The 19,111-nt window shown below is 42.2% G+C and overlaps 1 protein-coding gene and 1 pseudogene across 3 annotated transcripts in view; one reads left to right on the top strand and one right to left on the bottom strand.

Moving 5' to 3' along the window:
• The window catches only part of LOC124791725 (beta-glucuronidase-like), a 216,537-nt gene that overhangs the window by 76,389 nt on the left and 121,037 nt on the right, over positions 1 to 19,111 (bottom strand). The window lies entirely within an intron of this gene.
• On the top strand, positions 2,716 to 2,833 carry LOC124717380 (annotated as a pseudogene).

The raw sequence follows: 19,111 nt of genomic DNA on the forward strand, positions 1-19,111 counted from the left end.
AGACAGACATACTTACAACTAGATTAAAAAAAGACGACAAAGCAGTTACGAATGCGTAGGAATAAAGCTTTTCAACACTTTACCCGTGGAGGCACATGCTGCCTCTTTAAATATCTTTAAAATAAGATCCAAAACTGGCTAAAAGAGAAAGCTTTTTCCACTCGTAAAGAATTTGAAACTCTTCAAAAATAGACCAGATTTACTAAATAACTCGTACTACTGCTTGCTTGTACCTCCTTTCTACGCTTTTCTGCCTCCTCTGGTATCTTGTCTTATGTATGTAATGAAAGTGCAAGTAACTAAATAATTTTCAGCTCACATTTTACTGTTAACCACATTGGGAAAAATTTGTGTATGCCCTCTATTCTTTTATTATGAGAGATTTAGTAAGTAACTTAACGATGTTTAGTTTCATATTTAACCATTAACCGTGCGGGGAGATCTTCATGTATCGCCTACAATGTTTTATCGTGCATGTTCTTTTATTATGTGTTCTTTAATTATATTTAGTATCATAGCACATAAGTCCGCGGGACTTTGTGTCAGCAGTGCTTTATTACACCTGCATCGTGCAACTGCCAGAGAATTAGTTGCTGACTGGCCAATATCCATGACGTCATAAGAAAACCATAATAAAGTCCGTAACAATGTCGCCTGGGGCTCGGCCTGCCAGGAGAACTATTGACATTTAAGCTGTGCTCTTAGGTTCGTGCCAAACCACACCCTCGGAAATCGAGAAATATTCGGAATACACCCAAATGTTTGTGACAACTCGCAGCAATTTCATCTTTCGTCTACTAATCAGACTGAAGTTACAAAATCGAACAAACCCATTCTTGAGGCAGCGCGCTCTTATATGTAAATATTATCGAATATTGCAGAACAGACTTGTATTACGTTAATACGAAAGCCCTAAAATCCATTACGAATGCGAAGACGAAAATAAAATTAGCTTGTAATAGGTTCAAATGGGTCAAATGGCTCTGAGCACTATGGAACTCAACTTCTGAGGTCATTAGTCCCCTAGAACTTAGAACTAGTTAAACCTAACTAACCTAAGGTCATCATACACATCCATGCCCGAGGCAGGATTCGAACCTGCGACCGTAGCGGTCTCGCGGTTCCAGACTGCAGCGCCGAGAACCGCACGGTCACTTCGCTTGTAATAGGACGTCAACCTACTGCCATCAACTCCATAGCTCCGCGCCTCTACTTTTCATGCTACGGTGAACTCATGTAACTACAGTCACTATTCCTCATCTTACGATTTCCTAACTACTTTTACCACTAATGAGTTGTTAGCTGAGACTTATTTATAAAAAATCGTACCAAGAATGACATGTTTGTCATAAATCTTCAATGCACCATTGCCTTGAAACGACATACGAAATAAATCAAACCTATAATACGAACACAATCAAATACGACTAAATCCAATCGAGAGTCCAAACGCTATAGGATTTCGTGGTCACACCGAGTTGCACTACGACTTTGTGAACGTTAGCCAATCAGCAAACCTAATCCCTTGGCGTCCTCAAGATGCAGTACTCGACTACACGTGGTAAGACTTGGACACATTTCCTCTGGACATCTGTACAATCGAGGCCTGTATCGTGCAGGACACTCTGAACTTGCTCACGTTATTGCATCCTGTGATAAACGTTGAACCTTTGGAACTCCAAGTGTCAGTTCATTCTATTTCATTTATTTTCTTGTACACTTTAATTTTTCATTATACAGAAATCTGGCGTTTTAGACTGTATTAATATAGGATACTGTAACTGTGAAAGTGCTTTTTTATTGCTATAGCTTACAGCACATCCTAGCACACCATGAGAAATAGTTGCTTAGTATTACATATACATCGGTACTCCCCAAACCACCGTATGGTGGGTCACGGGGCGTATCCCGAACCACTACTAGTCATTTCCTTTCCTGTTCCGCTCGCAAACAGAGCGAGGGAAAACCAACTGCCTATAGGCCTCCGTATGAGCCCTAATTTCTCGAATCTTATCTACGTGGTCTTAACGTGCAATGTATGTTGGCGGCAGCAGAATCGTTCGGCAGTTAGCTTCAAAAACCGGTTCTTTAAATTTTCTCGATAGTGTTTCTCGAAAAGAACGTCACCTTGGCTCCAGGGATTCCCATCATTTATTGTTTGTAGTACTTTGTGTCCACCTGTGAAGTTAGCCGAAAAGGAAGTATTTTACCATCTATAAAGTCAAGGAGATGGTAAAAAAAATGTTCAAACGTGTGCGAATTCCTAAGGGACCAAACTGCTGAGGTCATCGGTTCCTAGGCTCACACACTACTTAAACTATGCTAATAACAACACACACGCCTGTGGCCGAGGGAGGACTCGAACCTCCGACGGGAGGGGCCGCGCAATCCGTGCATTACGCCTCTAACCACGCGGCCACTCCGCGCGGCAACACGGTAAACTGAAGGGTGGTTTGTAAATTTTACGGGCTTGTGACTCCACAAAAAATGTTTCGTCAGTGTTGCTTCGTTTAAAAAATTTAGCTTCGAGGGGGACGACATGTCAATATTCGATGAAACAGGCCCACTGAGAACTCGTAAGAACTTCCTGTACGAAGCTGTTTTTATTTTAGTTTCACTTCGCAGTTTAGCTATGTCCCTATTCAGACTTCACAGTGTTTCCCACAGCTTACGTTCAATCCTCCATCATCTTATTCCACATGTTAGGTACGCAATGACAACGGCCTTGCTGCAGTGGTAACACCGGTTCCCGTCAGATCACCGAAGTTAAGCGTTGTCGGGCTGGGCTAGCACTTGGATGGGTGACCATCCGGTCTGCCGAGCACTGTTGGCAAGCGGGGTGCACTCAGCCCTTGTGAGGCAAACTGAGGAGCTACTTGATTGAGAAGTAACGGCTCCGGTCTCAGAAACCGACACACTGCCGGGAGAGCGGTGTGCTGACCACATGACCCTCCATATCCACATACGGTGACGCCTGTGGACTGAGGACGACACGGCGGCCAGTCTGTAAAGTTGGGCCTTCATAGCCTGTTCGGACGGAATGTAGTTATTTTTAGGTACGCAATAAAAGAAAGAAAAAATGAAGGTTATATTTAGTGTCATAGGGCCGCATTGGAATCTTACTGGGGACAATGAAGAATTAGAATGCTGTCCTTACGTTACATGAAGTTCATATCAACTAAAGCATAGTATACCACAATACTAATTTACATTTAATGCATCTAAAATATTTACTTAGGGTAATAAACCTGTTTTTTTTTCGGAGAGATCATGAAGTCTTGAGACGGGACGCGCAAATATCCAAGGAAGGAGATGCACCAGTGCCAGTTTCCTTAATTTATTACAGAAGAAGCACTGATGGATAGTTAAACGTAGTCAGCGTCGAAATTCTTCCGATAAAGTGGGTAAACAAAGCTCTTTACTGTTGTGTAGTGTGGCTTGATAAATTTATTGTACACACATTGACAAAAATTGTGATGCTGCAACAACAATATCTGCCACAGTTTATTGTTTTGGAAGAGAAAGTCGTTTTGCGCCAGTCTGTATGTTCGTTTATTTTCTTACGCTGTCTTAGTTTACTGCTCTTTCGACTTTTTTTCTTTTATGCTTTCTCTTAATCATTGAAGGCATAAGCGTCCATAAGCTATTTAAGCATAGCACGAGCCTAATTATACTGTGTATTGTAAGTAACCAGTGGAAAAAAGCTTCTATCGGAGAACAAAAAAGGGCGAACATGCACCTGTTTAAAAGACTTTGCCTGAAAAGTGGGACACCGGCCGTCTCATTCTACGTTCCTCAACATCTTTAAAAATTTTGCCAAAAGTTTTGGCATGAGAACAGCTCTTACTAACATGTAACTCATGTCTTACTCCCACAAGTTCCCCCGCCTGTAACTCGCTCACATCCACTAATACAGAACTAAAGTCACTCATATCCATCCACTCCCCTTGCCCATTCTCATCCACTCATTCAGCCCAACTCATTATCACTATTTCTTTGTCTCTCTCTGGCTCCTGTCTCACAGCCACAGTCTCCTTCGCACTGTCCTACTACCACTGTCTCCTCTCTCACGTTATTGTCTCCCTCTTGCCCTCTGTTACTGCTACTATCCCATTCATTCATTCCCACTGCTGCTGTCTCTTCTCGCTGTCACTAACTCTCTCTTCCTCTCACCCACTTCCACTTCCTCCTCCTGTTTATTCCTCAAAAAATGGTTCAGAAGGCTCTAAGCTCTATGGAACTTAACATCTGAGGTCATCAGTCCCCTAGACTTAGAACTACTTAAACCTTACACACATCCATGCCCGAGGCAGGATTCGAACCTGCGACTGTAGCAGCAGCGCGGTTCCGGACTCAAGCGCCTAGAACCGCTCGGCCACAGCGGCCGGCCTTTATTCCTCTTCCACCGGCACTGTCTCCTTCACTCTTTTCCTAGTACTGTTCTGTCACTGTCAACTGTTCCGCTGTCACTGTATCCCTCTCTTTCTCTCGCATTGCGGTTGTCTCCTTCGTTGTTTCTACTCCACAACCACTGTCTACTAGGTTCCATATTTATAACTTTTCCGACTCCTTCCCACTGCCACTGTCTCTTTCTCTCTCAGTATAAAAAAAGCGCGAATACATTCCTATGTCAAAATGTTTGGAAAATTTTTTAAAGGTCCTGAGGAAGGCAGACTGAGGCAGCTGATTCCCGTCTTCTCAGTCAGAGTCTTTTAAACAGGAACATATTCGCCTTTTTTATGCTCCGATAGGAGCATTTATTCGCTCGTTCCCATGTTTTCCCTGCCACCGCTGGGCATGTCATATGAAAAGAACTTTATGGGTCGCTAAAATTTTGATAGTTTACGTATGTGAATTTGAAATAATGCAAAACTAATTTTACACCTCAGGCTGGATTTTACGTGAAAAAAATTGTGCATATGCTCCAGTACTACAACACGGGGTTTCCAGAACTCTTATGATTATAACGGAGACTCTTTACACCATATATATTCGTGCTACGTCACTTTATAAACCACGTTTACGCCTCACACCGGATTTTAGGTACTTATTTTATGTGTACAAGCAAGGTAGCTTTAAACCTTTGTATCTCGAAAACAATAAAATATCCGTAAAAGTATCACTTTTGTTCCAGATCGCTGTCCTGGTAATATAGCGCAAAAATGCCAGCCATTTGCTGTTCTTAGCCGTCTTGGAATCCCCGGCTCCGTCTTGGCACGAAAAACGGTAAAAAACCCTTTTTTGGGGTTTTGTAAGGAACCGTCCGTTAACTAACGGTGTCCCATAAGCCTCTTAAGGACAACCGCAGACCAATCAAATGGAAATAGAACCAGTGTCACAAACACAGCACGACGCGTACTATACCGCAGATACTGCGTCGTCACCATAAAAGGGGATGGCTACAACAGTGGGAGAAATATCTGGAAATACTGCGAGAAATTCATGCTTGAACATGAATGGAGATGCTAGCCACGTCTGCAGATTGCGCTACTGTATTTAACCAGGAAGGGAACCTACGAAATGTCGTCTGTACATTGCAAGTGTCAGTCGCGGTCAGAACAATTATGTCGGAGCTAAATAAATTCGAACGTGGGCAATTTTTTGGGTTCGTATGGAGTCTACTTCCGTAGCCAAGGTAGCCTAAGTGTTTGGGGTTTCAAGAGGCACCACATCGTAGATTTAAAACTCATACAAGGAAAGCTGCAAAGCATCATCCGCGAAGTCACGACGTGGACGAAAGTGTGTGTTGAGTGATCGGACGGACCGTCATTGAAGACGATTGAGACGAAAAATAAAGAGGACAATTGCAAAAGTCACTACGGAACTGAATGTAGCACTCGCGAATCCTCAGCACAAAAACAACACGAAGGGAATTAAAGTTGAAGAAAATAAGCCCGCGGTCGCAATTTTTAGTCTTTTTGACCAGTTTTCAACACTTCTATGAGTGCCTTCATCAGAAATTAAATATTTAAAGTGGCCTATAACATAAGTGAAAATTTATGAGAAAAAAAATGTTTATTTGAAAGTGTAAGTACTGACTAACAGTACAACAAAGAGACAGTACTGACACGTCACGTATAAAATAACTCAGCCAGAAAGGCTTTAGTCACAAAAATTTTAAAAAGAATACATGAAAGGCGAGCCACTGTGGGTTGCTCATACCTATAAAGCCACAGGTAGCAACAGAATGAGGTGCCCGTCTTAGCAAGTGCGGGCAGCTGAAAATTACACCAAGAGTGCCATCTAGTAGCCGTAAATATAAGTAGGCTACTTAACATTTAAAATATAGACAGCTGAATGTTAAAATGAACAGTATTTAGTACATGAACTCACAGGCAAAGTTTTATTTGATAACAGCAGACGTGGTAACTCTTTGCTTATCTAAAAGCGCAGAAATACAGTTTGAAGACTGAAAACTGAAGGCGTTCGATACAGTTCCACACTGTCGCCTGATAAACAAAGTAAGAGCCTACGGAATATCAGACCAGCTGTGTGGCTGGATTGAAGAGTTCTTAGCAAACAGAACACAGCATGTTGTTCTCAATGGAGAAACGTTTACAGACGTTAAAGTAACCTCTGGCGTGCCACAGGGGAGTGTTATGAGACCATTGCTTTTCACAATATATATAAATGACCTAGTAGATAGTGTCGGAAGTTCCATGCGGCTTTTCGCAGATGATGCTGTAGTATACAGAGAAGTTGCAGCATTAGAAAATTGCAGCGAAATGCAGGAAGATCTGCAGCGGATAGGCATTTGGTGTAGGGAGTGGCAACTGACCCTTTAACATAGACAAATGTAATGTATTGCGAATACATAGAAAGAAGGATCCCTTATTGTATAATTATATGATAGCAGAACAAACACTGGTAGCAGTTACTTCTGTAAAATATCTGGGAGTATGCGTACGGAACGATTTGAAGTGGAATGATCATATAAAATTAATTGTTGGTAAGGCGGGTGCCAGGTTGAGATTCATTGGGAGAGTTCTTAGAAAATGTAGTCCATCAACAAAGGAGGTGGCTTACAAAACACTCGTTCGCCCTATACTTGAGTATTACTCATCAGTGTGGGCTCTGTACCAGATCGGGTTGACAGAGGAGATAGAGAAGATCCAAAGAAGAGCGGCGCGTTTCGTTACAGGGTCATTTGGTAAGCGTGATAGCATTACAGAGATGTTTAGCAAAATTAAGTGGCAGACTCTGCAAGAGAGGCGCTCTGCATCACGGTGTAGTTTGCTGTCCAGGTTTCGAGAGGGTGCGTTTCTGGATGAGGTATCGAATATATTGCTTCCCCATACTTATACCTCCCGAGGAGATCACGAGTGTAAAATTAGAGAGATTCGAGCGCGCATAGAGGCTTTCCGGCAGTCGTTCTTCCCGCGAACCATACGCGACTGGAACAGGAAAGGGACAGGAAAGGGACGTAACGACAGTGGCACGTAAAGTGCCCTCCGCCACACACCGTTGGGTGGCTTGCGGAGTATAATTGTAGATGTAGAACAGTGCGAAAAAGAAGCAGTACTTACACGTCACGTTGTTGTCGTTGTTGTGGTCTTCAGACCTGAGACTGGTTTGATGCAGCTCTCCATGCTACTCTACCCCGTGCGAGCTTCTTCATGTCCCAGTACCTACTGCAGTCCTACATCCTTCTGAATCTGCTTAGTGTATTCATCTCTTGGTCTCCCTCTACGATTTTTACCCTCCACGCTGCCCTCCAGTGCTAAATTGGTGATCCCTTGATGCCTCAGAACATGTCCTACCAACCGATCCATTCTTCTAGTCAAGTTGTGCCACAAACTCCTCTTCTCCCCAATCCTGTTCAATACCTCTTCATTAGTTATGTGATCTACCTACCCAATCTTCAGCATTCTTCTGTAGCACCACATTTCGAAAGCTTCTATTGTCTTCTTGTCTAAACTATTTATCGTCCATGTTTCACTTCCATACATGGCTACACTCCATTAAAACACTTTCAGAAACGACTTGCTGACACTTAAATCTATACTCGATGTTAACAAATTTCTCTTCTTCAGAAACACTTTTCTTGCCATTGCCAGTCTACATTTTATATCCTTTCTACTTCGACCATCATCAGTTATTTTGCTCCCCAAATAGTAAAACTCCTTTACTACTTTAAGTGTCTCATTTCCTAATCTAATTTTCTCAGCATCACACGACTTAATTCGACTACATTCCATTATCATCGTTTTGCTTTTGTTGATGTTCATCTTATACCCTCCTTTCAAGACACTGTTCATTCCGTTCAACCGCTCTTCCAAGTCCTTTGCTGTCTATGACAGAATTACAATGTGATCGGCGAACCTCCAAGTTTTTATTTCTTCTCCATGGATTTTAATACCTACTTCGAATTTTTCTTTTGTTTCCTTTACTGCTTGCTCAATTTACAGATTGAATAGCATCGGGGAGAGTCTACAACCCTGTTTCACTCCCTTCCCAACCACTGCTTCCCTTTCATGCCCCTCGACTCTTATAACTGCCTTCTGGTTTCTGTACAAATTGTGAGTTGCCTTTCGCTCCCTGTATTTTACCCCTGCCACCTTGAGAATTTGAAAGAGAGTATTCCAGTCTACATTGTCAAAAGCTTTCTCTAAATCTACAAATGCTAGAAATGTAGGTTTGCCTTTCCTTAATCTTTCTTCTAAGATAAGTCGTAGGGTCAGTACTGCCTCTCGTTTTCCAACATTTCTATGGAATCCAAACTTATCTTCCCCGAGGTCGGCTTCTACCAGTTTTTCCATTCGTCTGTAAAGAATTCGCGTTAGTATTTTCCAGCTGTGACTTATTAAACTGATAGTTCGGTAATTTTCACATCTGTCAACACCTGCTTACTTTGGGATAGGAATTATTATATTCTTCTTGAAGTCTGAGGGAATTTCGGCTGTGTCATATATCATGCTCACCAGATGGTAAATTTTTGTCAGGACTGGCTCTCCCAAGGCCGTCAGTAGTTCCAATGGAATGTTGTCTACTCCCGGGGCCTTGTTTCGACTCAGGTCTTTCAGTGCTCTCTCAAACTCTTCACGCAGTATCATATCTCCCATTTCATCTTCACCTACACCGTCTTCCATTTCCATAATGTTGTCCTCAAGTACATCGCCCTTGTATAGACCCTCTATATACTCCTTCCACTCTTCTACTTTCCCTTCTTTGCTTAGAACTGGGTTTCCATCTGTGCTCTTGATATTCATACAAGTGGTTCTCTTTTCGTATAAAATAAATATTAAGCGAAGAAGCTTAAGTCACAATTTTAAAATAGAATGCATGGAAAGTAAGCCACTATGGGCTCCTCGCAATTGTCGAGCTAGAGGTAGCACAGGACTGAGGCGCCTGCATGAACAACTGCGGGCAGGTGAACATTACACCGGGAGTGCCATGGCAAACCCGGGCGCCTCAGTCTGATGGTACCTGTAGCTCGGCAACTCTCTTTCTTGTACTGACTAACAGTACACTTTTATATTAAAAAAATTCTCATAAATTTGTACTTGTATTATAGGCCACTTTGAATATTTAATTTCTGATGAAGGCTCTCATAGAAGTGGTCATAAAGACTAAAAATTGTGACCGAGGGCTTATTTAGTTCAACTTTAATTTATAAAAGGTCACTGAACCAAGCAGCCATGTTTAAAACACGAAGGGAGCTCAGTAAACATGGAAGTGCAGGGAGATCTGAATTCCGAAACCACTCATCAGTGATGCACATGCCCATAACAGGAAAACGTGGCGTCGCAGCCATAAAACCTCTATTATGGAGCAATAGAAGAATGCCATTTGATCAGATGATTCTTCATTCACACAGTTCCAACTTCTGGCCGAGCTACCAAGAATGAAATATGACGGGGATTCCGTTATTTGGGCGGGCATATTGTAGTATTCTATGGACGTCATGGGTACACTGCATGATCGCATTACTGCCAAGGATTATGTGACCATTTTGGCTGAAGAGGTCCATCCCATGGAACAATGTTTATTCCCCAACGGTGATTTTGTGTTCCAAAGCGACAGGACCCCTTTTCACACAGCTCGCATCGTCCAGAACTGGTTTTGTCAGCACTGGAATGAACTGTCTCATCTCTTCTGGCCAGCCCAATCACCAGATCTCAATATTATTGCGTCTTTGTTGCTTAACTTTGGAGAAAATGGTGCGTGATCGCCTTCCATCTCCATCACTGTTACCTCAACTTGTCACTATTTACTGAAAGAATTGCATTAAAAATCATACAGGACCTGTATTTATCCACTGCGAGACGACTCGAAGCTGTTTTCAATGCCAACGGTTTTGGTTCAAATGGCTCTGAGCACTATGCGATTTAACTTCTGAGGTCATCAGTCGCCTAGAACTTAGAACTAAGTAAACCTAACTAACCTAAGGACATCACACACATCCATGCCCGAAGCAGGATTCGAACTTGCGACCGTAGCGGCCGCTCGGTTCCAGACTGTAGCGCCTAGAACCGCACGGCCACTCCGGCCGGCTGCCAACGGTTTTCTTGCACCATATCAGGCATGATAATGTGATGTGTTTGCGGTGTTTCCATATTTCCACCTCCTGTAGGAGCACCTCGCAATACACGCTAGCAGCGACAAGTTTGTTTGGGTCATTCCGTTTAGCTATAGAGACAACAAAAAGAAACACCATCTGAGAACTCGTTCCCGTCTTCAGCCACTCGTTCAAGGCTACACGCAACGCTTCATGTAGTATGTACAGGCTGAAAATCATTTAAACCGATGAGCTTGCATGGAACTCTGAAACAATTATTTTTCTTTAAGGTCCTATTTTCCTGCGAGGAATTTTTAAAACAGATAGAGGGAGTTTTCAATGGGCGTAAATTACTTAAATTAACCAACTCTGGCAGGTTCTATGGGACAGCGAAAACACTTTTTCTAATCTGTTTTCCTGTGAGGACAAAAAGTAACACAAACAAGTTTTAATTCTTTATTATCAAGAGACAACAACATTAACACAACACAATTACAGTAGAGGTTCAAAAATGCCTCGCTGATTCATGTTCTGTTTAACGCAGTCAAAGACTGAAAGAGTGTCCTTAATTCCTACTACTTCTGCTACTATTCGGGCGAGATTCTCTTCTGATTCACCGAGTTTTATAAACAAGTGAAGCCTGACATGGTCAGGGGGAACAGCGGCGTCTTAATGTGGTTTATTAAATAAGTTTTTTTAAAAGTACCACAATTTTCCTATGACAATTAAATTTTATAACTAGTTTCGGTTACTATCTGCAACCATCTTCAGATTGTTCAAAAATGAAAAGTTGGTGAATAAGCATTGGAAAGCAATATAGTCACGAAACAACATTCACTCGTAAGTACCAAAATAATGACAGTACGTCACTGGAAACGTCGCCGTGAGCAAGCCAGTTGTAGACGCTAATTTCACAGGTTGACGGTCATATAGGAACTTGGCCAGTTGCATGAGTAGAAGTTGTATCGAAAGCCCATTATTTGCAATAGTATAACTAACGATGCTCTCCAATGCTTATTCACCGCCCTTTTACATCTTGAACGATCCGAAGAAGGTTGCAGATAGCAGTCGAAACTAGTTATCGAACTTTAATTGTGATAGGAAACTGAGATTTAGACATTAAAAGTTTAAACTTAAAAAAATTAATAAAATATTATAAACAATGTTGCACATCTCTCGTCGCACAAAAAAGTCCAGATAGGTCAAATCAGAAAATAGAGCAGGCCGTGGCACAGGACCACCACTGCCGGTCCACTTTCCTGGAAGCTGTCGGCTCAAGAACCGGCGCACAGGACAACTGAAATACGCCGTCGCCCCGTCATGCTATAATCACATGCGCTGTCATGTAGCAAGTGGCAAGTCTCCAGCAACTCTGGCGAGGAAATTATAATAATGTCATTTAATGGCCTAGACAGGAGACATGGCTCTATTAAACAGTCACCAGTAACATCTGCTCAGACATTCACGCAGAACCACAACCGATGAGCGCTAATAAATATGGTATGTGGATTAGCCCCATTCAAAACATGCGAATTGTGGATGTTGAAGATCCCATCACGCCTGAACGTTGCTTGATCTGTGAACAGCACAGAGGACAGAAATGTAGGATGTACTTGTTTTAATGATGTCCGCCCCAAATCCTGTATCATCTCAGAGACACTCTCTCCCCTATTTCGCGATTATACAAAACGTGCTGCCCGTCTCTGAACTTTCTCGATGTACTCCGTCAGTCCTGTCTGGTAAGGATCCCTCACCGCGCAGCAGTATTCTAAAAGAGGACGGACAAGCGTAGTGTAGGCAGTCTCCTTAGTAGATCTCTTACATTTTCTAAGTGTCCTACCAATAAAATGCAGTCTTTGGTTAGCCTTCCCCACAACATTTTCCATGTGTTCCTTCCAATTTAAGTTGTTCGTAATTGTAATTCCTAGGTATTTAGTTGAATTTACGGCCTTTAGATTTGACTGATTTATCGTGTAATCGAAGTTTAACGGATTCCTTTTAGCACTCATGTGGATGACCTCACACTTTTCGTTACTTAGGGTCAACTGCCAATTTTTGCGCCATACAGATGTCTTTTCTAAATCACTTTGCAATTTGTTTTGATCTTCTGTTGACTTTACTGTTCTAGGTACCAGTGCCGAAATTGTGCTCTGAGTGGTTCATCATCTGGTTTCAGGTTGTGCACACGCTGTAAGTGAAACGGATTAACAATTGCTCATGAAGAGCATTTTTTACATTCGTATGATTCGTCCTATGAGCAACTGCATGAGTGCTGAGAGCGATTACGCCCTCTACTGGATGACACAAGAGAGAAATGTTTCTTCTTTCCCTGTAATCTCCCAGAGTTGGTCGGTTCAAATAATTTTCACGCTCTGTGAAGTCCACCTTCTTCACACAGTTAAGACACTATACGGATGCTTTGTTATTCGTACCAAGCATCGACGAAAGTAGATATAACAGACGCTCCACTAAGTGTCGTAATCCTCTGAGGAGTAGTACGTAGTGCCTGTGATGGGCCCAGACTGTCTTCGTCAGTCATTTCAAAACGTACATATCATCAGCACAACAGGGTATTCACAGCGTAATGGACTCTGTCAGGCTGGCAGAGATCGGACACAAAGCACTCACGAGCATAGAATGCACGCTTTTACGACATCCTTGGTGTGATTGGTTTGTTGGGAATTAGGCTGCGGTATTTCGGAGGCATATTTTTGTACTCGATTTTACGTCATCTACAACGTGAGATATCCTCATAGGCATTGGGTAGGCAGGTAATTGATTCTCCAACGCAAAGCGTTTTAAGAAGTGAATCAACGTACGCTGCACTTCATCAGTTAGCCTAAACTGCCGAATAAACAGACTTTTTATTAGCATTTTGTGAATTCTATGAACGAATAGCTTTGGTGCACACAGTCTCACTGAATCTGAAAAATAAATAAATAAGATGGCAGCCCCGAATTATATCAGGACCAGCAAAATAAGCAGATGTGTCCACTTTGTGCAGCTTAGAGACGACGGCGTTGAAAATATCAACATCTGCGGTTCAGAGCGCAGACCTGTCATTGTGGCTGTAGATAATGGAAGACTAGAACTATGATTGCCTCAGTCCTGTTTCCCTATATTATTGGACCAGTTTTATATAATATCTGTCATTAACGGTAATACTTCTACACTGGTAACTGACACTCGTTATAGTATATCACAAAAGAAAGTACAGTATACTTAAATTACAAGCGTCACCGCTGTACTATATTTTCACAACTGTTACAGAAATTTTATTTCATTTAATAAAGCCCAATGGACAACTGGGACTCATTCATTAGTGTTAACTGAAAGTGCGTTCTGATAAATGCTAGTGCATTAGTAATACTTTTATATGTTTGGATACCGTGTAATGTGTGAGCAGTTGAGACTGTTTGCGAGAATGATTCTATTTCATCTTGAGGTTGAAGTTCGCCCTTGTGTTTGTGTTAGCTTACCAATAAATTTGTTTTTGGATAGGTTCCGCCTTGAACAAACACAATTTTTTCTCCTGTTCCATTTCAGCACTGATGTCACTGGCTAAGACATATACAGATTCTGAGCTCGAATGTAGGGCCAAGTGGTGAGTGGGGAGGGGGAGGGGGGAGGGGGGGAAGGGAGGGGGGAAGGAGCGTATAAAGACTCCCTGATTGTGGGCTTGTAACGCCGGAAATGCATATCCTCCTATTTCCATCTATTGTACTATAAATTTGTTTTCCTTATCTTTGTTACCTGAATATATGACATTTCTGTGTCTTTACATATTGTAATTGTTTTACTATTTGTATATATATATTTATGCATTTATGTCGATGTATAATTGGTTTGTTTCGTAAATATTATTTGTATTTTTACGCTGGGTCTTGCCTAGGGAAAACTGTACTATCGAACGAATACATCGATAGGTCGTGTGGAGAACGAAAGTGTTTAGAATCTTTGGTAGTGTTAACTCTGCCGCGTGGAGCGCGGGCTGAGAGAGAGAGTGTGGCTGGGGTGGTGCAGTGGAGCAGGTGTGTTGTGTGACGCTGCCGCGAGTTGCCGCGCTTTCGGGGTTGGGCAGCATGTAATTGCGCTCGACTTGCTATGATAGTTTCTGACACGGTGTCGCGGACGGGAAGCATTAGCCGGCGCACATCAAGAGCCCGTTTCGCCTGGTGACCATGTCGAGAAGAAGGCGCGCCAACATCCAGCTTCTGCAACAGCGACGGCCGACAATGAGTGACTGTCGCCACCTCCTCGATCGACGACTTCAAACCTTCAATCAACCAACAAGGAAGACTAAAAGCACGTAAAGTTTCAGAACTGTATGGCAGACCTCAGCTTTTAAAATTGTTGCATCACAAAATTACAGCAACTTAGCATGAACCTTTGTTGCTCATTGTCCCAATTGCATTGCCAAGCAGGATCCCTTCCTTTTCCGAAATGAACCCGAGTGTCGTTGAAATTCAAACGCCAGCATTAAAGTAATATAATTAGATTTCACTGCTTTAATTTCAAAGTTCAGTTAAAGTATTCATAGCTGGCTACAATATTTAGATTACACAAGCACAAATTAAGAGTGCGAGTTTTGTTACCATATTTTAGCTTACCTGTGACTGCAGCTCAGCTTGGTACGTACTAAATTTTACTACTGTTAATCGTTCAGAATCATTTAATTCAAGTTCAAAGTTAAATCCCTTATTTCTAAATTGCGTAGATTCAAGTAGCTTTTGAAATGATTGTTGAGGTAGTCCAAGACTAACCGTATTTTACTGAATTTCGATATGCTTCAGAAAGAAAGTTCACTACTAACTTCAGTCACTAAATTAACTTTCGATTTTCCTGTTTTATTAATTCTTTTGCTAAATTAAGTCAGAGTGTAGCGAAATTTATTACTTCTGACAAATTTTCAGTTTTCACACTGCACGTGTCAACCTTCAATTGCCACGCTTCTAGTGCTAATTATATGTGTAATAACCTTTCTTTTTCAGTTACTATAGTAATTGTCCTTAGGGCTGGCGACCGTAATTTCCCCCAAATCTCAAATATCTAATTACCGCTAATTAATTGTTAACGTAACGGCCGCACATTTACTTTCTTTATTAACTTTACCCCTTTTCAAAATTAATTTCCACCTGTTTCATTAGCATTTTTCCTTTCATTCAGATGTAACCCTTTCCTCCCTCTTTACCAACAGATTAACTTCAGTGACAATTGCTTTTCCCAAATTTCCATTAGGTACACGTGGTTTAATTTTTCACTGTCATTAAGGTCGATAAGTGAGGGGGAGGTTACACGTGGCGACCTGATGACAGGACAATCTTCAGATTTGAGGTTGTTCTGGACACGAATTTTGCATTGTGCAAATCTCGTAACAAAGTACTGGTTACGAAATGGTCGATACGTCAGCGAGAATATTAGTGTGAGGAATCCTAATTAGATTTGAGATTTGGCATTTATATTGAAAATTATTAAAATGAGTGAAGGCAACAATTTCCAAAATTTGGTAGACTTGGATACGGAACAATCGGTCGAACAGTGGGAAACGCGCACCGCGGTACCCATTGTTCAGGGGCAGGCGGCTAGCATGAAAGACGCGACCGCCGAAACGCAACAAAGACCAGAAATGGAATTCCAAACTTAAGAAAATGTTTCGGAATCGGAAGTGAAAGTCAAATCTAAAACCCTTGATGACGAATATGGGGGGACAATTAAAGAGGAAGCCACTACAGAAGTAAAACCGGTAGTTCCCGGGAATTTAACTGATTTATTGAATGTTTTGATTAATGAATACAAGAGTCAATCGGCAGAAATTAAAGCTCAGGCTGCCAAGCAAGAAGCTCAGGCTGAAAAAATTGAACGGAAGCTAGACAATCAGAACAAAGCTATTAATGTTGTTAACAACAATGTTGGAGTTGTTAACACAAAAGTTGATAAAATGAAAGTAGATATTGTTGTAATTAACACCGAAATCGGTAATGTTAAACAGGCAATGGTAAGCGTTCAGGAGGAAATTGCGAGCATAAATACTCGTTTTAATTCCGAAATTAGCAGAATCGAGAAAAGTGTAGGAGAAGCAGTTGCTCCGATCATCGAGAATAAGGTGACGGAACGAATTCAATTAGTGAAAAAAGAGGATCAACAGAAGGTGGAAACTTTAAAGGCTTTAGTGTCCGAGGTTGATGCTAAAGTGACGAAGCAGGCTAATACCTGCGAAGAGAAAAAAAGTGAAGTAGAAACGCTTGCGACAACCACTTGCCAAGTAATTACGAGAGTTTCGGAATTAGAAAAGAAACTTGACGAAAAACAGAGCTATGTGCCAATCTGTGCACATAGTTCGGAATTGTTGACGAAAGAGGAGCGGTTCGACCCCTTGAAAAAAGGCGGTATACACCCGACGGATTTCATTAAAAATTGTGAAAGAGTTTTACCCAGATCATGGACTAACGAGAGAAAAATTAATGCGATTATTGATGTGTTGGCTGGTGATGCCAAGCGTTGGGGCTTAAACCTCAACATTACGAACCTGACTTTTGACGAGTTTAAAAATTTGTTTCTGGCTGAATACTGGTCAGAGCAAAAACAGCAAAGTGTCTGGCGCGAATTTGTCGTATCGAGGCCTTTCGATGCGAATTCCCGCGGTTCGATGAAGGAGTTTTGTGAGGGCTGGATCCGCAAGTTGGAATATTTGCGTGATCGCCGCACGGAATCCGAAATAGTCTGGGAACTCTACAAGAAGCTTCCAGATGATACAAAACGCTACGTAGGAAGCAATTACAGGACAATAAATGATTTCCTGGAAAGAGTGGAGGACGAGGACAATTGGCGCAACAGTCGCGACAGTGGTAGAGGCCGTGGTAACAACAACGGGTACCACAGCAACCACAACAACGATAACCATGGGAATAATGCATACCGCAACTTTGGCAGCAATAACAATAGTGGTTTGGACCGTAATAACAATCGGTACAATGCAAATAATAACAGGAATGACGGAAACCAGTATCATACTAACGTGATACGGGCTTCACAGGATAGTAATAACGCCAGAGGGTGCGATAAACCGCCTCAGCAGCATTCGGGGAGCAGATCTGCTGGGACGAGACAGTCCGGTGAGGGGCCGACCGGGCGTGGAGAAATTTTGGCGGCCCAATAACAGGAGAAAACCCAGGTGTCGTCGTTATGAAAATTTCGTGTGGAAGAATCAACGGCGGGAGAGTGTGCCAGTGTTAGGAGAAAGGAGTGCGCCCACAAGTAGTAGATCAGCTGTAGACACGGCAGTAGAAAATACATTCACTGTCAGAGAGAACAATTTAAGTAGTGTTCCGGAAATCGATTATAAAGTGGCAGCTGTAACACCCACAGTGGAAATGGAGATTGAGTTTAAGAATGATTCGCAATTGTTGAGAGAAGATCAGATGTCGGATAATACGTCCGTCATCGAGCGAGGGGATGCAGAGAGGGATGAGGTCTGGTTAAGACAGTTCGGTCGCTTATACGACGAACTAAGAGATTATAGGGGCCTGTATGGGAGAAGTGTTTATGGGGAGCGCGGGCAGGATTTGCCGCGTCTCGTCCCGCAGGAAAGTAGTGTTTGTGAAGTGATAGGAAGTTCTGGCCCTAACCGGCAGACTTTACCAGAAATAGGTAATGTTAATCGGGAGCACGAGCAAGATTCGTCGTGTTTCATACCGCAAGAGATGGGTGTTGAAGTAGTAACGGAAAGTTCTGGCCCTAACCGGCAGACCTTACCGAAAGCTGTAGTGGTAGAAGTAGCCGACGCATCCAACGCAAACCTCCAGTTTAAACATTGCGAGAGTATTAAGGAGAAAGATTACGAAAATTTTAGTGAAAGCCGGACACGATTGGTAGAAAAGCACATAGATTACAGCGTGTATGAGGTTAGAGCTGACGTTATACGGTCGGACGGTAGCAGTGTGGGCTGCCCAGATCCAGAGGAAGTAATTGCAGATACTACTGGGTACATTCCTCCAGGCAGATTGGCAGATGAGATCAATCTGACCAAATAGGAATCAACGAAGGTGACAATTAGTGAATTGATAGCAAAGCAACACTCACTAGTTGACGAGTTACAGGAAAAGGTTTCGGTATTGGAGGCGAAGCGACAGACTAATCCTCAGGACAAACGTGTTGAAATTAAAACTGTATGTGAACAGAGGATGAAAAAGCCGCCAGATAAGCCGGTTTTAGGATCAAAGCCGGATGGGTTTTTCTGGAATGACCTGGATATAGACGAGGATTTATTGTGGGAAAATAAAGAAACAGTCGAAGACAAGTGTAGGCAGATAGTAGTGTCTGTTAATATGCACGACCTACAACTAAACGTGTTGATTGACACCGATGCAGAATTGAGTGCTGTATCTGGGAAAATATTTGAGTTACTGAAAGACAGACCTGACATCGTAGTTATGCCAGTAACACGAGTGAAAATTATCGGTGCTACTGGGAAGGCCAGTAAACCGGTCACGAAACAGATTTTTGTCAACTTCGAGATTTGTGGGGCACGATTTGAACAAGAGTTTGTCGTCGTGCCAAACTTAACTACGGAAGTAATTATCGGGTTGGATTGGCTATTAAAGTACCGTACAGTGA

Source organism: Schistocerca piceifrons, chromosome 1 (assembly GCF_021461385.2).
Source record: "Schistocerca piceifrons isolate TAMUIC-IGC-003096 chromosome 1, iqSchPice1.1, whole genome shotgun sequence".
In the NCBI taxonomy this organism is placed as follows: Eukaryota; Metazoa; Arthropoda; class Insecta; order Orthoptera; family Acrididae; genus Schistocerca; species Schistocerca piceifrons.